We start from the raw sequence: 20,680 nt of genomic DNA on the forward strand, positions 1-20,680 counted from the left end.
GAAAGGGCTTTACTGAACGGAAACACACTCACCCCCGGGACACACCACTGCCCAGCGCCTCACACCGCTCCGTACTTCCCGGGGCCTGCCCCATAACCCTCCGCGTTAACGGGAAGCAGGCACAAAAAAAAAAAAAAAAAAAACTGAAAAAAAAACCAAAGAAAAAACCTTCACCACAGCCAATCAGCGCGCAGCGCCGTAAACCGAGCCCGCGACGCCGCAAAAAGAGAAGAACTGCGCCTGCGCCCATCGAAAAGGAAGCAAAGCGGCGCGGGCCGGATTTCACGATGATTGGCTGAGGAAGTCCTCGAGGCTCCGCCCCCCGTCCCTTCAGAGTCCCTAGTGGTTGCCAGGCAACAGCGACCAGCTGCTGTAGGCGGCAGTTAAACTTTGTGCGCAGGCGCCATAGCGCCAGATGGCCTAACGACTACATTTCCCGTCTTTCTTTGCGCGTGGTTTCAAAAAACTCTGCCTTCTGGTTCTCTCCCTGTATTGAAAAATAAAGAGATGTTACTATTAGCTTGCGCCAACAAGTTACACAGTTATTCATGACATTACATAGAAAAACTATGATGGAGGGTGAAATCCTGTTCACAAACTGTGCGGATTTTTAGCTCCAACTGCATTTTTTGTTTTTTTTCAAGGTTGGCCAGTGGTCTCCAAATTGTTTTACAAGTAAAAAATTTCAATTTTATTGGGTATATATTTTTAAAATACACATATAACCCCTATAATTCACAGAGAATAGATGACATAGTATAAAACTCCACCACCTAAATTTATTGCACATATACAATCGTCAATACCGTAGTCTCCCAATAACTATTGCACAAGTATAAATAATTACCACCTTTAGTCTATTAAGATGGCTACACTTTATCTATTGCACCTAGACCGGGCCCTTTTATTGCACAGGATCATGGGAGAGAGCAGTATATCTGATGGGAAGACTGATGTGTGCTTTCCCTACACTCCCTACTAGTCCCTATAGTGTAGTACAATAAATGCCCCTATTCACACCTTCCCCTCACTGTGTGGCATGTAACTGGGGCACTCATCCTAATAAGAATGGCCCCCATGCCTCAGGACCCTGTCCCTACACTATTACAGTCTTATCATTATAGTGTACACAGATAATAGAGGAATAAAGTGCAATTGTGCATGTGCAAATAGTGTTGCAAAAGGGTGTCCATGTCCTGGCATGCTGGGAGTTGTAGTTTTGTAACAGCTGGAGGTGCACAATTTAGCCCCTTAAGGACCTAGCCCATTTTAACCTTAAAGGAGTAGTCCAGTGGTGATTCAGTGGTGAGCAACTTATCCCCTATCCTAAGGATAGGGGATAAGTTGCAGATCGCAGGGGGTCCGACCGCTGGGGCCCCCTGCGATCTCCTGTACGGAGCCCCGACAGCCCGCGGGAAGGGGGCGTGTCGACCTCCGCACGAAGCGGCGTCCGACACGCCCCCTCAATACAACTCTATGGCAGAGCCGAAGCGCTGCCTTCGGCAATCTCCGGCTCTGCCTTAGAGATGTATTGAGGGGGCGTGTCGGCCGCCGCCTCGTGCGGGGGTCGACACCCGCTATCTGGCCGGAGAGCCGGGGCCCCGTACAGAGAGATCGCAGGGGGCCCCAGCGGTCGGACCCCCCGCAATCTCAAACTTATCCCCTATCCTTAGGATAGGGGATAAGTTTTTCACCACTGGACTACCCCTTTAAATGGGCACTGTCAGATACAAAAACTTTTGATATGTTGTAAAACATGCAAACCCCCCCTCCCCCCGCCTTCTTGGACACATACTAGTCCTGCTGTGTCCATGCATCATCACCTATGTCATGGACACACTTCCTTGATTGACAGTTGTGAGCGCAGGACTCACAGCTGGAGGAAAAATCCTCCCACTGTCAGCTTGAGTCCAGCTACTGTCAGTGAGGAAAAGCTGGGAGTTGTAGTTTTGCTAATGCTAGGGGAGATGTGAGCAGACAGCATACTGAGATACTACCTTTGAGAGGAATTCAGATTAGTGAGCTAAATTAAAAGTGTAATAAAAAAAATAAATAAAGGTGCTAGACACATAAAAAAAATGTGATATACATGGTCAGGATTAGGTACTGAGTAATATATTTAAAAATAACATTTTTGTTGGATTTGACAGGTACGCTTTAACCCCTTCCTGCTATCTGACATATGCATACGTCCAAGCATCTAACACATTCATGCAATTGGACGTATGCATATGTCATAGCGAGCCGCGCAGGAGATCGGCGACGGGACCCGGCTGTTAATCACAGCCGGAGTCCCGCCGCAGCTGCCAGAGCCGTGATCGCGCCGGTCCAGGCAGCATGAACCCCGTAGATGCCGTGATCAATCCTGATCACGCCATCTATGGTGTTGACAGGTGGAGTGCTCTCCCCCTGTTCTCCAACGGCGGCGGCGCAATACGATCGCATGTCGCCATTGGTTGCTATGGCAGCAGGAGGTCAGATCATGACTTCCTGTCTGCCTGCTACGCCAGAGGTTGGATCGCACAGGCTGTAGTGTGTGCAGCTGATCGGGTCATACTGTGCTGCAGTACAAATGTATTGCAGCATAGTATAACCTGTAAAAGTGAAAACATTTAAATAAAAAGTTCTTCAATAAAAAAAAATGCCCCTTTACCAAAAAAGATCAAAAACACAAATCATATACATAATAGGTTTGCCATGTCCGTAATGATGTGTACTATAAAACTGTAATGTAAATTATCCCGCACGGTGAACGCCGTAAAAAAAAAAAAGCATTAAAAAAAAACGCGAAATTCGCCAATTTTGGTCCAAATAGCGAAATAAAAAAGATCAAAAGGTAGCACGTAGCACGAAAATGATACCAATAAAAAGTACAGCTCATCCCGCAAAAAATAAGCCTTACTCAATGGCGTCGGACGAAAAATAAAAAAGTTACGGCTGTTGGAAAATGAATGGCAGAAAAAGAATTTTGCTCAGAAAAGGAAACAGAATATAGAAAGCTATATAAAACGGGCATCGCCATAATCGTACTGAATCACAGAATAAATATAACGTAAAAACAATCTCAGAATCGCTCTGCTCAGAAAAAGCGTTCAAAAGTTATTACCATTTAACCCCTTAAGGACTCAGCCCATTTTGGCCTTAAGGACTCAGACAATTTAATTTTTACGTTTTCATTTTTTCCTCCTCGCCTTCTAAAAATCATAACTCTTTTATATTTTCATCCACAGACTAGTATGAGGGCTTGTTTTTTGCGCGACCAGTTGTCCTTTGTAATGACATCACTCATTATATCATAAAATGTATGGCGCAACCAAAAAACACTATTTTTGTGGGGAAATTAAAACGAAAAACGCAATTTTGCTAATTTTGGAAGGTTTTGTTTTCACGCCGTACAATTTCTGGTAAAAATGACATGTGTTCTTTATTCTGAGGGTCAATACGATTAAAATGATACCCATTATTATATACTTTTATATTATTGTTGCGCTTAAAAAAAATCACAAACTTTTTAACCAAATTAGTACGTTTATAATCCCTTTATTTTGATGACCTATAACTTTTTTATTTTTCCGTATAAGCGGCGGTATGGGGGCTCATTTTTTGCGCCATGATCTGTACTTTTTTTTTGATACCACATTTGTATATAAAAAACTTTTAATACATTTTTTATCATTTTTTTTTAAATAAAATGTATTAAAAAAGTAGGAATTTTGGACTTTTTAAATTTTTTTTCGTTCACGCCGTTCACCGTACGGGATCATTAACATTTTATTTTAATAGTTCGGACATTTACGCACGCGGCGATACCAAATATGTCTATAAAAAATGTTTTTTACGCTTTTTGGGGGTAAAATAGGAAAAAACGGACGTTTTACTTTTTTATTGGGGGAGGGGATTTTTCACTTTTTTTTTACTTTTACTTTTACATTTTTTTACATTTTTTTTTACACTTGAATAGTTCCCATAGGGGACTATTCATAGCAATACCATGATTGCTAATACTGATCTGTTCTATGTATAGGACATAGAACAGATCAGTATTATCGGTCATCTCCTGCTCTGGTCTGCTCGATCACAGACCAGAGCAGGAGACGCCGGGAGCCGCACGGAGGTCCCCTCACCTTCCTCCGTGCGGCTCCCGGCGTCTCCTGCTCTGGTCTGTGATCGAGCAGACCAGAGCAGGAGATGACCGATAATACTGATCTGTTCTATGTCCTATACATAGAACAGATCGCTGCGGGCGATCCGATCGTTCATTTTAATCGCGAACTGCCGCAGATGCCGGGATCTGTATTGATCCCGGCACCTGAGGGGTTAATGGCGGACGCCCGCGAGATCGCGGGCGTCGGCCATTGCCGGCGGGTCCCTGGCTGCGATCAGCAGCCGGGATCAGCCGCGCATGACACGGGCATCGCTCCGATGCCCGCGGTTATGCTTAGGACGTAAATGTACGTCCTGGTGCGTTAAGTACCACCTCACCAGGACGTACATTTACGTCCTGCGTCCTTAAGGGGTTAAAGAGATACATGTCAAATAAAAAAAAAAGCCTGGTCATTGAGGTAAAAAATGGGTGTGTCCTTAAGGCTGGGTTCACACTGTGGAATTTCTGGGCAGAATTTCTGCCGGAGATAGAGCCGGCGGCACTAGGACCGCGTGGACTACATTGCCGTCCCCATAGATGTCAATGAATTTCTGAGCATATCTCCCAAAAAGATCCACCCAGAAATGCATTGCAGTCTATGGGGGCAGCAATGCAGTCTGCTCAGCCCTAGCACCGCCGGCTCGATCTCCGGCAGAAATTCTGCCCAGAAATTCTGCAGTGTGAACCCAGCCTTAGGTGTTAAGGACCAGGCCAATTTAATTTTTGCTTTTTTGTTTTTTCCTCCTCGCCTTCTAAAATCCATAACTCTTTTTTTATTTCCATTTACAGACCCATATAAGTGCTTTTATTTTGCGTGACCAATTGTACTTTGTAATTAAACCACAAATTTTACCAAAAAATGTATGGCGAACCCAAAGAATAATTTTTTTATTATTATTTTACACATTTTGGAGGGTTTCGTTTTCTGACTGCTTCATTTTTCTGCATATAGGGCAGTATGAGGGATCATTTTTTGCGCCGTCATCTGTGCTTTTTATTGATATTACATTTGCATATATAAAACTTTTAGATCATTTTATATAAAAAATTTTTTTTATAAAATGTGACAAAAAAGCAGCATTTTTGGAATTTTTATATTTTTTACGTTTACGCCGTTCACCGTAGGGGATCATTAACATTATATTTTGATAGTTCAGACATTTACACAAGCGGCAATACCAAATATGTTTTTTAAAAAATTACGCTTTTTGGGGGTAAAATGGGAAAAACTGACAACTTTCATTTTAATTGGGGGAGGGGATTTTTTACTTTTTATTTTAAAATTTTTCAACTTTTTTTTTTACACTTTTTATGTCCCCATAGGGACATAATACTGTTCAGTGCTATGCATAGGGCATAGCACTGATCAGTATTATCGGTGATCTCCTGCTCTGGTCTGCTCGTTCTCAGACCAGAGCAGGAGACGCCGGGAGAAGGACGGAGGCAGGTGAAGGGACCTCCGTCCGCCATTACAGATGATCTGATCCCTGCGGCAACGCTGCGGCCGATCCGATCATCTATTTTAACCTCTTCAGGACACAGGGCGTATGGATACGTCCTGCATTCTGAGACCTTAAGGACGCAGGGCGTATCCATACGCCCGTGGGAAATCCGGTCCCCACCGCAAGCCGGTTGGGAACCGGATGCCTGCTGAAATCGTTCAGCAGGCATCTCGGCATATCGCCCAGGGGGGTCATCATGACCCCCCATGTCCACGATCGCAGCACATCGCTCATCAATTCAGACGAGCGATGTGCTGCGATTCCGTTCCCCGCCGCTCGCCGGGCGGGGATCGGAGACGGATGTCTGCTGATTTCATTCAGCAGACATCCCGGCAGTGTGCCGGAGGAGGTCCGGAGGACCTCCTATACCGGTGATCGCTGCAGGACGCCGGTAACGACTTAAAGGCTTTCTGCAGCGGTTCCGCGTCATCAGGGTCACGTGTGACCCTGTGACCCGGATATAGATGGTGACTGGTGGTGTAATATACACCACCAATCCCCATCTGTGCTGTACTGGGGGGCTGGCATTGTGGCCACCCCCCTCAGTACAGTTGTGATTGGGTGGCCAAAGTGGCCACACCAATCACAATGTAATGGGAGGGGATGGTGGGGGCTAGGAGCACGTTGCTCCGTTCTGCCCGCCATTTCCCAGAGATCTGGTGAGCAGGACGGAGCCCCGTGCTGTCCACCATCCCCTCACTGTAAAAAAAAGTGCCCCTTGCCCCCTTTCTGTGGCCCCTTTAGATTTAGGTAGGGACAGGTTAGGGTTAAAAAAACAAAAAGTTTAAAAAAATTTTTTTTGGGCGTACCTCAGTGGGTGTCCGTGGGTCCGTAGCACCTTTAGCTGCATGACCCCGGCCCTGCTGGGTCGCTGCGGTCTGCCGCCAGCCTTTTTTTGGCACAGATCTAAGCGTGTGTGCGGACCCTCTTAGTTATAAAAGAGCGGTCCGCCACCGTTTGTTAAAGCCCACCCGCCGCTGATCAGTCCCGTAGTACTGATCAGCGTTTTTTTGTGGTGCCGACGCTTTTTTCGCGTTTTCTAATGCTTTTTTGCACCCATAGGAGGTCCGTGCCACCAGTAGCAGGCGTGTACTGTGTGGCCGGACCTTACCTGTGTGTGTGCGGCGTGCCTCACCGCTGTCAGTGATTTTTTTTTACTGGTACAGGCACTTTTTTCAGTTAACGCGTTTTTTTTTTTTTTGCACCCATAGGCGGTCTGTGCCACCAGTAGCAGGCGTGAACTGTGTGGACGGACCGTACTTGTGTGTTCAGCCTGTCCCACCGCTGTCAGTGATTTATCACTGATCAGCGGGTTTTTTTGGGTTCAGGAGGGTGCATTTTTTCGGGGTTAAGCGTTTTTTTATTTTATTTTTCGGGTTTTTTGTGTGGGGGTCTGTGTACAAGCCACCAGCCACTGTTCTGGGCTGAGTGGCCGGACCCCCCACTGACTTCTACGCCCCCTGCCGCCACAAGCGCTAATCAGTGCGCACACCACTCATTAGATAAAGGCTTTTTTTTGGCGCAGGGCTTTTTTGCGCTAGAAGTCCCTTTTTTGTTTTTAAAAAAAAAAAGTCCCCTTTTTATTTTTTTTCTGTTAGGGCGGGTTAGTTTAGTTAGGTTAGGTTAAGGAGGGTTAAGGCGGGTTAGGGAGGTAGTCTCGCACCACACCACACACAGCACATAAACCAATAAAGTTCCCCCCCCCCCCACACACACACATACACACCCGTATCCCCATATAGTAGTAGGGAAATGGCCCGCAGAGCGTTTTCAGCGGAGGAGGCATATGCCATAATTGCCTCCGACACCGAGAGCGGCTCAGAGGACGATGAAGACCCCACCTTCCTTATTTCATCGTCCTCCTCATCATCTAGTTCTGATGATGAGCCACCAAGGCATCGGAGACGCCGCCGTGCGGCGCCGCAAACCTCCTCTGTCCTTGACCCTGTGCCCCATGCTAGTATGAGTCCCCCTGGCGCTCATACTAGTGAAGCCCCCCTGCCAAGGTCACTGGTACCTCGTACCGGAGAACTTGTCTGGACTCAGCCAGCGGACCATGAGCCCGTGATTCCTGAGTTTGTTGGTGACTCAGGAATCAAGATTAACATCGCCGGGTTCACTGAAAAGGACTTTTTCGGTCATTTTTTCAGTGACGACTTTGTTAATCTAATGGTTACACAGACGAATCTGTATGCCCAACAGTTCGTCGCCACTAACCCGGGCTCACTTTTAGCTAGACCCGGCGGCTGGACTCCAGTCGATGCAGCCGAAATGAGGACCTTTTGGGGCCTTGCGCTGCATATGGGTCTAGTTAAAAAACCCAGTGTCAGGCAATATTGGAGTGGGGACATTTTCTGCCAGACCCCGCTCTACAATATGGCCATGACACGTCCCCGGTTCGAGGCCATTCGGAGATGTTTGCATTATGCTGATAATGCGGCATGTCCCCCGCCGAACTGATCCCGCGTAGTGAGTCTCTCATCAGCTTTAAGGGGAGACTCAGCTTCCGGCAATACATCCCTACCAAGCGAGCGCGGTATGGCGTGAAGATGTATAAACTTTGCGAGAGTACCTCTGGGTACACTTGTAAATTTATGGTGTATGAGGGACGAGATTCCTGCATTGAACCCCAAGACTGTTCCCCCACTCTGGGTGTTAGCGGCAAAATCGTTTGGGGCCTTTTGCACCCATTGCTAGATAAAGGTTACCACCTTTACGTGGATAACTTTTATACTAGTATCCCTCTCTTCACATCCCTCGCCGCCAGATCCACGGTCACTTGTGGGACAGTCCGGAAGAATCAAAGAGGCCTTCCTTCCTATCCCCTGCAGACTCCTATCCCCCGGGGTGAGTCCCGTGCCTTTTCCCATCAGAACCTGTTGTTGGTCCGGTATAAGGACAAGAGGGATGTCCTTATGCTCACCACTATTCATGGGAACGGCAGCACCCCTGTCCCTGTGCGAGGTACCGTAGGACCGGTCCTCAAGCCCGATTGTATTCTGGACTACAATCGGTATATGGGGGGAGTTGATCTTTCTGATCAAGTCCTCAAGCCATATAATGCCATGCGGAAAACAAAGGTATGGTACAAAAAAGTTGCCGTCTACATGGTACAGGTTGCCATGTACAACGCTTTTGTACTGTACAAGTACGCTGGCAACACAGGGACATACCTGCAGTTCCAAGAGGAAGTTCTAAAGGCCCTCATCTATGGTGACCGCCAAAGAGCGGGTCAGAGCACCTCTGGAATTGTGGGCGCCCGAATCGTCCCTGGCCAACACTTTCCAGGTGTGATCCCCCACACTGAAAAGAAGGGACGATCTCAGAAGAAATGCAGAGTGTGTCGCAAGAGGGGGATTTGGAAGGACACCACCACTCAATGCGACACTTGCCCTGATCATCCGGGCCTCTGCATAGGCTGCTTCAGGGAGTATCACACTTCCATGGAGTACTACATTTTCCATCCTTTGCCCTAATTTTCATTCCCCAAAATTTGACTCCAATGTACCAGTCCAGAGTACATTGTCTTCCAAATTTTATACCAACCCCCCCCCCAAAAAAAAACTTTTTCCCAATACCCCCAATATCTTTTTTATTTCTTCCCCCTAAAAAATGGGTCATGGGACACAGAGTCAACAGCATTGGAGGTTTGCAGTTGCCTCAAATGCGCAACGCTCTCTCCCCACCTGAGCGGGTTGCGCATTTGAGGTAACAGAATAGGGACGGCCCCACACATCCCCTTCCCAGAATGATGATTCAGAGTATAGGGTTTGGGGCGGGCATCATTTTTACTTTTGGCTGTACTCTGGGTCATCATTCTGGGAAAATAATTGGCATATCAGTACTAAAATTGCAATTTTCTTCCCCCATAGTACACTTCATCCATTCCTGGAAAATAAATGAAGGGAACACCCGTCTGTTCCAAATCTCCACTTAACCCTATACACCTTCCCTAGGGGGTGTACTGTTTGTAGTATTCTCACATGTGGGTGTACCTTTCTTGTATTTTCCTCTGAATGTATGTAACTGTTAGGTCCGTAACAAACATTCGCCTCAAATGCGAAGAGTTCTCGCTGAGCTCTGTCGTATTTCCAGGCGACAATTCGGAGTCACATGTTAGTTGTTTCCAGAAAAATGAAGCAGAGCATAGGTTGAAAATTGCAATTTAGGAAACACCCGTGCGTTCAAAATGTCCTCTTTACCCCTATACCCAATCCTCAGGGTGGGTACCTTCTGTAATGATGTCACATGTGGGTGTTTCATTTTTGTATTTTCCTCGGAATGTATGTAACCGTCAGCTACTGATATGCCAAAGGCCACAAATACAAACTGACCTCTATGACTTCTGAGCCTTGTTGTGCGCCCGCCCAGCACGTTACCCCATATATGGATGTATTTTTATAGTCAGGGGGAAAAGCCCTCCAAAATTTGTAACCCAATTCCTCATATTACCCCTTGTGAAAATGTAAAAAATTGGATAACCCCAGCATTTTACTGTAAAAAAATCAAAATTTTCAATTTATGGCCCTCTTTTCAAAAAACCTGTGAGGTGTTATTTCCCACTGTACCCCTTGTTACATTCATTGAGGGGTGTAGTTTCTAAAATGGTGTCACGTGTTTTTTTTTTTTTTTTTTGCTGTTGGGGGCTTTATAAATGCACATGAGCCCCGACTTCAATTTCAACAAAATTTTCACTCCTTCCATTCTGAGCATTGTAGTGCGTCCACAGAGCAATTTACATCCACATATGGGGTATTTTTTTTCTCAGACAAAATTGTTCTACAAATTTTGGGGGCCTTTTGCCCTATTACCCAATGTGAAAATGAAACATTTGGGTTAACACTATCAATATAGTGCAAAAAAAAAAAACAATTAAATGTTTCACTTTTATGGCCCGCTGTTCAAAAAGCCTGTGAGGTGTAAGTACTCACTGTAACACTGTTACGTTCCCCGAGGGGTCTAGTTTCCAAAATGGTATGCCATGTGGGTTTTCTTTTTGCTGTCCTGGCACCATAGGGGCTTCCTAAATGCGGCATGCCCCCAGAGAAAAATTTGTAACTCCTTCTCTTCTGAGACTTGTAGTGTGCCAGCAGAGCACTTTTCACCCCCATATGGGGTGTTTTCTGAATCGGGAGAAATTGGGCTTCAAATTTTGTGGGGGATATTCTCTGCTTTAACCCTTTGTAAAAATGTTAAATTTTTGAGAAACCAAGCATTTAGGTAAAAAAATATATATTTTTGTACATATGCAAAAGTCGTGAAACCCCTGTGGGGTATTAAGGTTCACTTTACCCCTTGTTACGTTCCCTAAGGGGTCTAGTTTTCAATATGGTATGCCATGTGGTTTTTATGCTGTCCTGGCACCATAGGGGCTTCCTAAATGCGGCATGCCCCCAGAGCAAAATTTGCTTCCAAAAAGCCAAATGTGACTCCTTTCTGAGACCTGTAGTGCGCCAGCAGAGCACTTTTCACCCCCATATGGGGTGTTTTCTGAATCGGGAGAAATTGGGCTTCAAATTTTGTGGGGTATTTTCTGCTTTAACCCTTTGTAAAAATGTAAAATTTTTGAGAAACCAAGCATTTTAGGTAAAAAAAAAAATATATATATTTTTACATATGCAAAAGTCCTGAAACCCCTGTGGGGTATTAAGGTTCACTTTACCCCTTGTTACGTTCCCCAACGGGTCTAGTTTCCAAAATGGTATGCCATGTGTTTTTTTTTTTTGCTGCCCTGGCACCATAGGGGCTTCCTAAATGCGGCATGCCCCCAGAGCAAAATTTGCTTCCAAAAAGCCAAATGTGACTCCTTCTCTTCTGAGACCTGTAGTGTGCCAGCAGAGCTTTTTTCACCCCCATATGGGGTGTTTTCTGAATCGGGAGAAATTGGGCTTCAAATTTTGTGGGGTATTTTCTGCTTTAACCCTTTGTAAAAATGTAAAATTTTTGAGAAATCAAGCATTTTAGGTTAAAAAATTTTTTTTTTTACATTTGCAAAAGTCGTGAAACCCCTGTGGGGTATTAAGGTTTACTTTACCACTTGTTACGTTCCTCAAGGGGTCTAGTTTCCAAAATGGTATGCCATGTGGTTTTTGTTTGCTGTCTTGGCACCATAGGGGCTTCCTAAATGTGGCATGCCCCCAGAGCAAAATTTGCTTCCAAAAAGCCAAATGTGACTCCTTCTCTTCTGAGACCTGTAGTGCACCAGCAGAGCACTTTTCACCCCCATATGGGGTGTTTTCTGAATCGGGAGAAATTGGGCTTCAAATTTCGTGGGGTATTTTCTGCTTTAACCCTTTGTAAAAATGTAAAATTTTTGAGAAACCAAGCATTTTAGGTAAGAGATATATATATATTTTTTTACACATGCAAAAGTTGTGAAACCCCTGTGGGGTATTAAGGTTCACTTTACCCCTTGTTACGTTCCCCAAGGGGTATAGTTTCCAAAATGGTATGCCATGTGGGTTTTTTTATGCTGTCCTGGCACCATAGAGGCTTCCTAAATGCGGCATGCCCCCAGAGCAAAATTTGCTTCCAAAAAGCCAAATGTGACTCCTTCTCTTCTGAGACCTGTAGTGTGCCAGCAGAGCACTTTTCACCCCCCATATGGGGTGTTTTCTGAGTCGGGAGAAATTGGGCTTCAAATTTTGTGGGGTATTTTCTGCTTTAACCCTTTGTAAAAATGTAAAATTTTTGAGAAACCAAGCATTTTAGGTAAAAAAAATATATATATTTTTACATATGCAAAAGTCGTGAAACCCCTGTGGGGTATTAAGGTTCACTTTACCCCTTGTTACGTTCCCCAAGGGGTCTAGTTTCCAAAATGGTATGCTTTGTATGTTTTGACACCGTAGGAGCTTCCTAAAGGTGACATGCCCGCCAAAAACCATTTCAGAAAAATGTTCTCTCCAAAATCCCCTTGTCGCTCCTTCCCTTCTGAGCCCTCTACTGCGCCCGCCGAACACTTTACATAGACATATGAGGTATGTGCTTACTTGAGTGAAATTGGGCTACAAATATAAGTATAAATTTTCTCCTTTTACCCCTTGCAAAAATTCAAAAATTGGGTCTACAAGAACATGCGAGTGTAAAAAATGAAGATTTTGAATCTTCTCCTTCACTGTGCTGCTATTCCTGTGAAACACCTAAAGGGTTAAAACGCTGACTGAATGTCATTTTGAATACTTTTGGGGGTGCAGTTTTTATAATGGGGTCATTTGTGGGGTATTTCTAATATGAAGACCCTTCAAATCCACTTCAAAACTGAACTGGTCCCTGAAAAATATCGAGTTTGAAAATTTTGTGAAAAATTGGAAAATTGCTGCTGAACTTTGAAGCCCTCTGGTGTCTCACAAAAGTAAAAACACGTCAATTTTATGATGCAAACATAAAGTAGACATATTGTATATGTGATCCAAAAAAAAATATTTTGAATATCCATTTTACTTACAAGCAGAGAGCTTCAAAGTTAGAAAAATGCTAAATATTCATTTTTTTCATCACATTTGGGGATTTTTCACCAAGAAAGGATGCAAGTTACCGCTAAATTTTACCACTATGTTAAAGTAGAATATGTCACGAAAAAACATTCTCAGAATCAGAATGATAAGTAAAAGCATTCCAGAGTTATTAATGTTTAAAGTGACAGTGGTCAGAATTGCAAAAAAGGGCTCAGTCCTTAAGGTGAAAAAGGGCTCAGTCCTTAAGGGGTTAACATGCGCATTGCCGCAGATGCCGTGATCTGTACTGATCACGGCATCTGAGGGGTAAATGGCGGACATTCAGGCAATCGCGGATGTCGGCCTTTACCGGCAGGATGTCGGCCATTTCTTAATTACATTCCGAACAGAGGATATTGATATCTGAAAATGTTTTGCTATCTTCTTATAGCCTTCTCCAGCTTTGTGAGCATCAACTACCGTATTTTTCGCCGTATAAGACGCACTTTTTCTTCCCCAAAACTGGGGGGAAAAAGTCGGTGCGTCTTATACGGCGAATACACCCCTATCGCGGCGGTCCCTGCAGCCATCAACGGCCGGGACCCGCGGCTAATACAGGACATCACCGATCGCGGTGATGCCCTGTATTAACCCTTCAGACGCGGCGATCAAAGCTGACCGCCGCGTCTGAAGGGAAAGTGACACTAACCCGGCTGTTTGGTTGGGCTGTTCGGGACCGCCGCGATTTCACCGCGGCGGTCTCGAACAGCCCGGCTGAATAGCCGGGTTAGTGCTTACAGGACGCCGGGAGGGACCTTACCTGCCTCCTCGGTGTCTTCTCCGTTCAGGGATCCCCTGTAAGGCCGGCGCTCTCCTTCCTCGTCATCACGTCGTCGCGTACGTGCGTCGGCGTGCGTAACGACGTGATGGCGGCGACGGAGAGCGAGGATACCCGGCCGGCAGCAGAGACGTTCCGGAGCGACGGGGACACGGCAACAGCGATGGAGCGACATCCAGGGCAGCGGTGACGGGTCCGGAGCGGCGGGGACACGTGAGTATTGCCTCCTCCTGCAGTGGTCTTCAATCTGCGGACCTCCAGATGTTGCAAAACTACAACTCCCAGCATGCCCGGACAGCCAACGGCTGTCCGGGCATGCTGGGAGTTGTAGTTTTGCAACATCTGGAGGTCCGCAGGTTGAAGACCACTATTGGGTTAAAAATCTTTATTTTTTTAGATTTTGTCCCTAAAAATTGGGTGCGTCTTATACGCCGGTGCGTCCTATAGGGCGAAAAATACGGTATTTTCAGTTTCAGATTTCTAGACAACTGCTTAGAAGAACCCATGGTACTGATTGTTGGGGCAAGGTCAGATGAGTCTGGGCATTTAAAACCTTTGAGATTGACATCACCTGGTCTTCCCAGATGATGATTGAGAACAATCCATGACACTGGCAGGTCTCAGACATATTATAAGAATGTCTAATCTGTAATTTGATGCCCTTTGGAGATTTTTCCATCTTTCCTTGGCTTCTTTATGCATATTAATACATTTTTTTTTACCTGGGGCGCCCAAACTTTTAATCCCCACTGTAAAGGGGTTGAAACTTTGTATGGAAGTCCATCATTTTTGAAGCTAGAAGCATGAAACTTTGTTTTTAGGCTAACAGTTAGAGATAAAGAAACACGTGTTTTAACGTTTTCTAAAATTCCATCCTTGAAGGGGTGAATTTGGGGTTCAAAATTTGTATGAATGAACCCATTGCTGCAGAACATCGGGTATACCTGGCGCTGCGGCACGGGAGGGTTATGAAGCGAGCTCAGGAGCTGAGCTCGCATCATACCTGCACGGTCCCAGCTGCTCTCAGCAGCCAGGACCCGTGGCTAATGCCGGACATTGCCCTTCCGGCAGATGTCCAGGCCAGAGCGGCCTCATTACTATAGGATTGTAAAAAGTAGATCTATGTTACCCCAAATTTAACGCGAGCGAAGCCGCGGGCAAAAGCTAGTTCTCTAATAAAGTCAGACATCCCCAATTTGAAAAAACAGGCCCGGTCTTTTAGGGGCATACAGGTTTACTTGTATTGTTCCTAATGGTGTCATGGGTACGTTCACTCGCTTTTAAATTAGCAATGCGTTTTCCGTTGCGGGAAATCTGCTGCACGTTACACTACCATTTATCTCAATGGGTCCGCTGGCTGTCTGCACATCTGACATTATTGTGGACGATCTGCAGCCCCATACAAGAGAATGGTGAGGTAACTCGAAGAGGATTTCGCGCTGCTGGTTACAAGCGTATGAACGCACCATAACATAAGTGAATTGGTGCCCAGGACAGATGCCACATAATTCCTATCCTCACTTTTTTTTAACGGTTTATTTTTATAATTTGTGAAGAAAAAAACCCTACAGATATAATAATGATCAATGCATCAGACTAAGGCCTCGTTCACATTGTAGTTCCGTCGGCAATCCAGGCGGAAGGATGGGAGTTTAGCGGAGAAAATAATAGTGCAAACTAGGGTGTCTGTATTTTTGGATACCATGGCATTTCTGGAATTCAGCACTGATGTGTACCTGGACACACATGGCACAGCTCCTTTGCAAATACATAATTATCTTGTCCATTAGTGGTCTCCAAATTGTGGGCTTCCAGCTGTGGCAAGCCTTCAACTCCCAGCATGCCCTGTTAGAAGTTGTAGTTTTACAACAGTTGGAAAGAAACAGTTTGTAGACCACTAGCCTGGCTGAAGGTGTTTGGCTTAGCAGAGCGACGCACAACCGCTGCATGTGAACACAGCTGAGTATTCTGCCCAGCATGCCTCACCAATTGACGCACTGCACAAACTAGCTCCTCCCCAGAATAATCCGATTGGCTTACATGGCAAACCAGGCTCCGCCCACCACCCGAAGACTCTAGCGACTGACAGGCAGCGTGTAGCAGGACCTGGAAACAGGTTCTACGCATGCGCATATGAATTTATTCCCCCTGAAGACTACATACCCCAGCGTGCTTTACGAGATGCTCGATGGTGGTAGTGGTGCTCCTGTCATGACGTCCGCCCGGGGGTTATTGGTGGCACTATGACAATGTGGATCTGGTAGGTCATGTTATGGTGAGTGTTGTGACTGTGATCATCACATAGAGGGACCATTGGTGGGGCATGCATTAGGGTAGTGTGCTCTAAACAGTGTGTCTCCAGCTGTTATAAAACTACAACTCCCAGCATGCCCGGACAGCCTTTGGCTGTTCGGGCATGCTGGGAGTTGTAGTTTTGCAACAGCTGGAGACACACTATTTGTTAAACATTGCATAAGGGAATACAGTAGGGGATTTTAAATCCATGTTGGAGAAAATGTGCATATAAAATACAAAGGTGTCCTCATGGTCATGAATTACCTGAGACTTGGGGGAGGGAAGGTGTGTGTTTATTCTCCATGGGGAATAAGGATTGACGTGTCCATGCTATGCAGGCCCACTGTGAGCTCCCATTGAAACCAGTTTGATAGGGCTGGAATTCCCCTTTATCCCCTATCCTCAGGGAATGCTGTATCTTGGAGCTCCCATAGATACACCTTTTATGCAAAATCAGCACTGGAAAACTTTTTTAAAAACAGCACTAAAATCTACACTACAGGTTTATGATGTGGTATTTTTAGCCTAGTTTTAGTCTGTGAAAATGCACTTAAATGGGCACTATCATTAAAACTAATTTTTTGATATTGCACTCCTTATGGTAAATAAAAAAATCTTTCTAATCTACTTTGTATTTAAAAAAGCTGCCACTAGGTGTCTCCCTACTTGTCCAGAGCACAAAGACCCTCTGGCCGAACGAAACTCAGACGAACCGTAGGGGTGAATCAGGGCAAAGATGTCACTCACCCTGAATTCCATCTGAAGGAGGAGCTCAACCACTTTATCACAAGGTGGGCACGCATTCTTGGCCCTCCAACCTACGGTTATTGTCCTGCCCGGTTGTCGGGAGGGACCAGACCACATCCCCATTCTGCTCTCGGAAAGCCCCCAAACCATGCCTCTCTATCCAGAAAGACAGGTCGACCTCACCCCTTCCCTCTACCTTGATAGACCTGTCGCCCCTGCGCAGAGCCTCCAGGAGGTGATGTTGCAAATGGCCTCCAGAGCCGGACATTGACGGGGACCCCCCCACCCAAACCCCCGGCAGCGACATTGGCATAGCTCCTTGGAGCGGTCACTACCGGGGGGGGGGCAGTCAGATCAGAACCACTAATCCCACCATTCACACCACTACTCTCATCATCTTTATTTTCATCAATACTAGACTTCCCATTCATACCACTCCCACATACACTCCTCTCATCCACAACACTACTACACCCATCATTCTCACATCTTACACTCTTGTTCTGACTAATAGATTCTGAGCTGGCTGGGACTTGTAGTATAGCTGGCTTCAGTAAAGTCTTTTCTGCTGGCTTAGCTGCTGGGCTTAGCTGCTTTGCCCGACCGATCCTAGCGCCCGGACACTCCCCCCCCCCCCCCCCCCCCCCCCCCTCCCTCACAGGGGAGTGCCCCGCAGCGCTGGTAATGCCCACAGCACTCGGGGAACCGCCCCCCGAGCCCACGGCGGCATAACTCGCCAGAGCTGCCCACCCTGCCCCTCCCTACCAGCAGGATGGGTGGTCTTCACATCTATTGCGTCCGCAGTATTTTCTGACGACATGCTTTACTCCGTTCCACCACAGAAACAGGGTCTGGCAGTCTGGGGGGCCCAGCAGCCTACACCATCTTCACATCTGTCCCAGACTGCTGGAGAGGACAAAACTCATATTTTACAGATTCTTGGATAGTCTGTCTCTTTGACTTGTGCTTTACTGCCACATCCTCACACAGGTCCTCTCCAAAAGTAACATGCTGGAGGTGGGCTGGGGACTCCTGCATCACATTGCCCTCAGCAATCCCCAGCCTCACTCTACACATCCTCCTCTTCACTATCACTAAACTGTAGCGCCACCTGTGCCAGCTCGATGTAACTGTCCGAGTGTTACAGGGAGTAGGGACAGGCAATGCATAATCTTCCACAACCTGTACACTTTCCTCCAATTTCTCCTCCTCCTCCTTTACACCATCACCACCATCCTCACTTTCTTCACCACCACTACTTTCCCCATCATCCACCTCCACTTTCACCTTACCTGGGGATTTCATGGCGGCAAACCGGTCATCATTCTCCAGCTTCTCCTTAACCTGTTGGGGACGGAGGGCGTACAGGTATGTCCTCGTGTCCTGGTACTTAAGGACGGAGGGAGTAACTGTATGCCTGTGGGAATTTGCGGGATAACCTGGGACCGGGATAACTGCTGATATCTATCAGCAGGCATCATGTCAATTCAGACCGGCAACTTGCGGCGATTCTGGGCCAATCGGGTCACTGGTGACCCGGAAGCCCGGAAAATAAGAAGAATGTCTCTGACAGCTCTGACCATCCTAAAGGATAGGTGCGAGGTGGCAGTGCTGTCACCTACTCCTATCCCCTGCCATTGGTTGGTCAGTACGACCACCAATGGCAGTTGGGGGCGGGGGTTAAAGTTAATTTCCCCCGCGGGGGGACACGAGCGGCGAGGGGGGGAGCAAGGCCGGCATCGGGGCTGTGGCGGCCGGAAAGTGCGGTGGTGGAGGAGGCTGCAGTGAAGATCTTCGGTAAGTGGTCTTCACTGTGCCTTCTAAAAGCTGCAAAACTACAACTTCCAGACAGCCAAAGGCTGTCTGGGCATGCTGGGAGTTGTAGTCTTGCAACATCTGGAGGGTCACAGTTTGGAGACCACTGGGTAGTGGTCTCTAAACTGTGGTCCTCCAGATGTTGCAAAACTACAACTTTCAGCATGCACTGACTGTCTGGGCATGCTGGGAGTTGTAGTTTTGCTACATTTGAAGTGGCACAGTTTGGAGACCACTATACAGTGGTCTCCAAACTGTAGCCCTCCAGATGTTGCAAAACTACAATTCCCAGCATGCCCAGAAAGTCAAGGAAGCTGGGCGTGTAGTTCTGCAATATCTGGCCCTTCATATGTTGCAGAACTACAACTCCCAGCATGCCTGTACAGTCTGGGCATGCTTGGAGTTGTAGTTATGCAACATATGGAGGGCTACCACTACTTAGCGGTCTCCAAACTGTTCTTCCCCAGTTGTTGCATAACTACAACTCTAAGCATGCCCAGACTGTCCAGGCATGCTGGGAGTTGTAGTTCTGCAACATATGAAGGGCCAGATATTGCAGAACTACACGCCCAGCATCCCTGACTGTCTGGGCATGCTGGGAATTATAGTTTTGCAACAGCTGTAGGCACACTGATTGGGAAACACTGAGCTAGAGTCTGTTTCTCAACTCAGTGATTCCAACCCGTGTGCCTCCAGCTGTTGCAAAACTACAACTCCCAGAATGCACTGACAGACCGTACATGCTGGGAGTTGTAGTTTTGCAACAGCTGGAGGCACCCTGTTTGTTAAACACTGCTGTAGAGTTTTGGTGGAGACAAGCCCCATCCTTGTATCCGGGTCCGTCCCTATTGCATATTCCTCATTTAGGCCTCAAATGCGCATGGCGCTCTCTCTCAATTCAGAGCCCTGTCGTATTTCAAGGAAACAGTTTAGGGCCACATATGGGGTATTTCTGTACTCAGGAGAAATTGCGTTACAAATTTTGGGGAGATTTTTCTCCTTTTACCCCTTATGAAAAGGTAAATTTGGGAGCTACACAAGCATGTTAGTGTAAAAAAAAAAAAAAATATTTACACTAACATGCTGGTGTTGCCCCATACTTTTCATTTTCTCAAGGAGAAAAAGACCCCCAAAATTTCTAACGCAATTTCTTCCGAATACGGAAATACCCTATATGTGGATGAACTACATGGCTCAGGAGTGAGAGCGCCATGTACACTTAAGGCCTAAATTGGTGTTTTGCACAGGGGTGGCTGATAGTTACAGTGGTGCTGACATGAACGCAAAAAAAAATATATACCCACGTGTGACCCCAGTTTGAAAACTACACCCCTCACGGAATGTAATAAGGGGTATAGTGAGCCTAAGCACCCCACAGGTCTTTGACAAATTTTCGTTAAAGTTGGACATGAAAATTACAAATGTTTTTTTTTCCCCTGAAATGCTAGTGTTACCCCAAATTTTCATTTTTACAAAGGGTAATAGGAAAAATGCCCCCCAAAATTTGTAGCCCCATTTCTTCTGAGTATGGAAATACCCCATATGTAAAGTGCTCTGTGGGCGAACTACAATGCTCAGAAGAGAAGGAGCGCCATTGGGCATTTCAAGAGAGAATTAGGCTGGAATTGAAGGCCATGTGTGTTTACAAAGCCCCCATGTTGCCAGAACAGTGGACCCCCCACATGTGACCCCATTTTGGAAACTACACCCCTCACAGAATGTAATAAGGGGTGCAGTGAGCATTTAGGCCCCACAGGTGTCTGATTCTTTGAACAGTTGTCTGTAAAAATGAAAAAATGTATTTTTCATTTGCAAAGCTTACTGTTCCAAAGATCTGTCAAACGCCAGTTGGGTGTAAATGCTCACTGCACCCCTTATTACATTCCGTGAGGAGTGTAGTTTC

At 46.2% G+C, this 20,680-nt stretch overlaps 2 protein-coding genes across 8 annotated transcripts in view; one reads left to right on the forward strand and one right to left on the reverse strand.

Moving 5' to 3' along the window:
* The window catches only part of ASB7 (ankyrin repeat and SOCS box containing 7), a 58,814-nt gene extending 42,784 nt beyond the window's left edge, over window positions 1-16,030 (reverse strand). For 2 of the 4 annotated variants that reach the window (XM_056571803.1, XM_056571804.1), the window contains exon 1: window positions 33-411. The gene's annotated coding sequence lies outside the window, so the exon portion shown is untranslated. Of the gene's footprint in view, window positions 1-32; window positions 418-15,960 lie in introns of those variants that run through there. The other 2 variants (XM_056571805.1, XM_056571807.1) reach the window with 2 other exon arrangements.
* A 12-nt stretch (window positions 16,031-16,042) lies between these two features.
* Window positions 16,043-20,680, forward strand: part of LINS1 (lines homolog 1) — a 42,453-nt gene continuing 37,815 nt past the window's right edge. Inside the window, exon 1 of one of the 4 annotated variants that reach the window (XM_056571793.1) lies at window positions 16,043-16,180. The gene's annotated coding sequence lies outside the window, so the exon portion shown is untranslated. Of the gene's footprint in view, window positions 16,196-16,987; window positions 17,007-20,680 lie in introns of those variants that run through there. The other 3 variants (XM_056571792.1, XM_056571799.1, XM_056571795.1) reach the window with 3 other exon arrangements.

This window comes from Hyla sarda, chromosome 4, assembly GCF_029499605.1.
Source record: "Hyla sarda isolate aHylSar1 chromosome 4, aHylSar1.hap1, whole genome shotgun sequence".
NCBI classification, from domain to species: Eukaryota; Metazoa; Chordata; class Amphibia; order Anura; family Hylidae; genus Hyla; species Hyla sarda.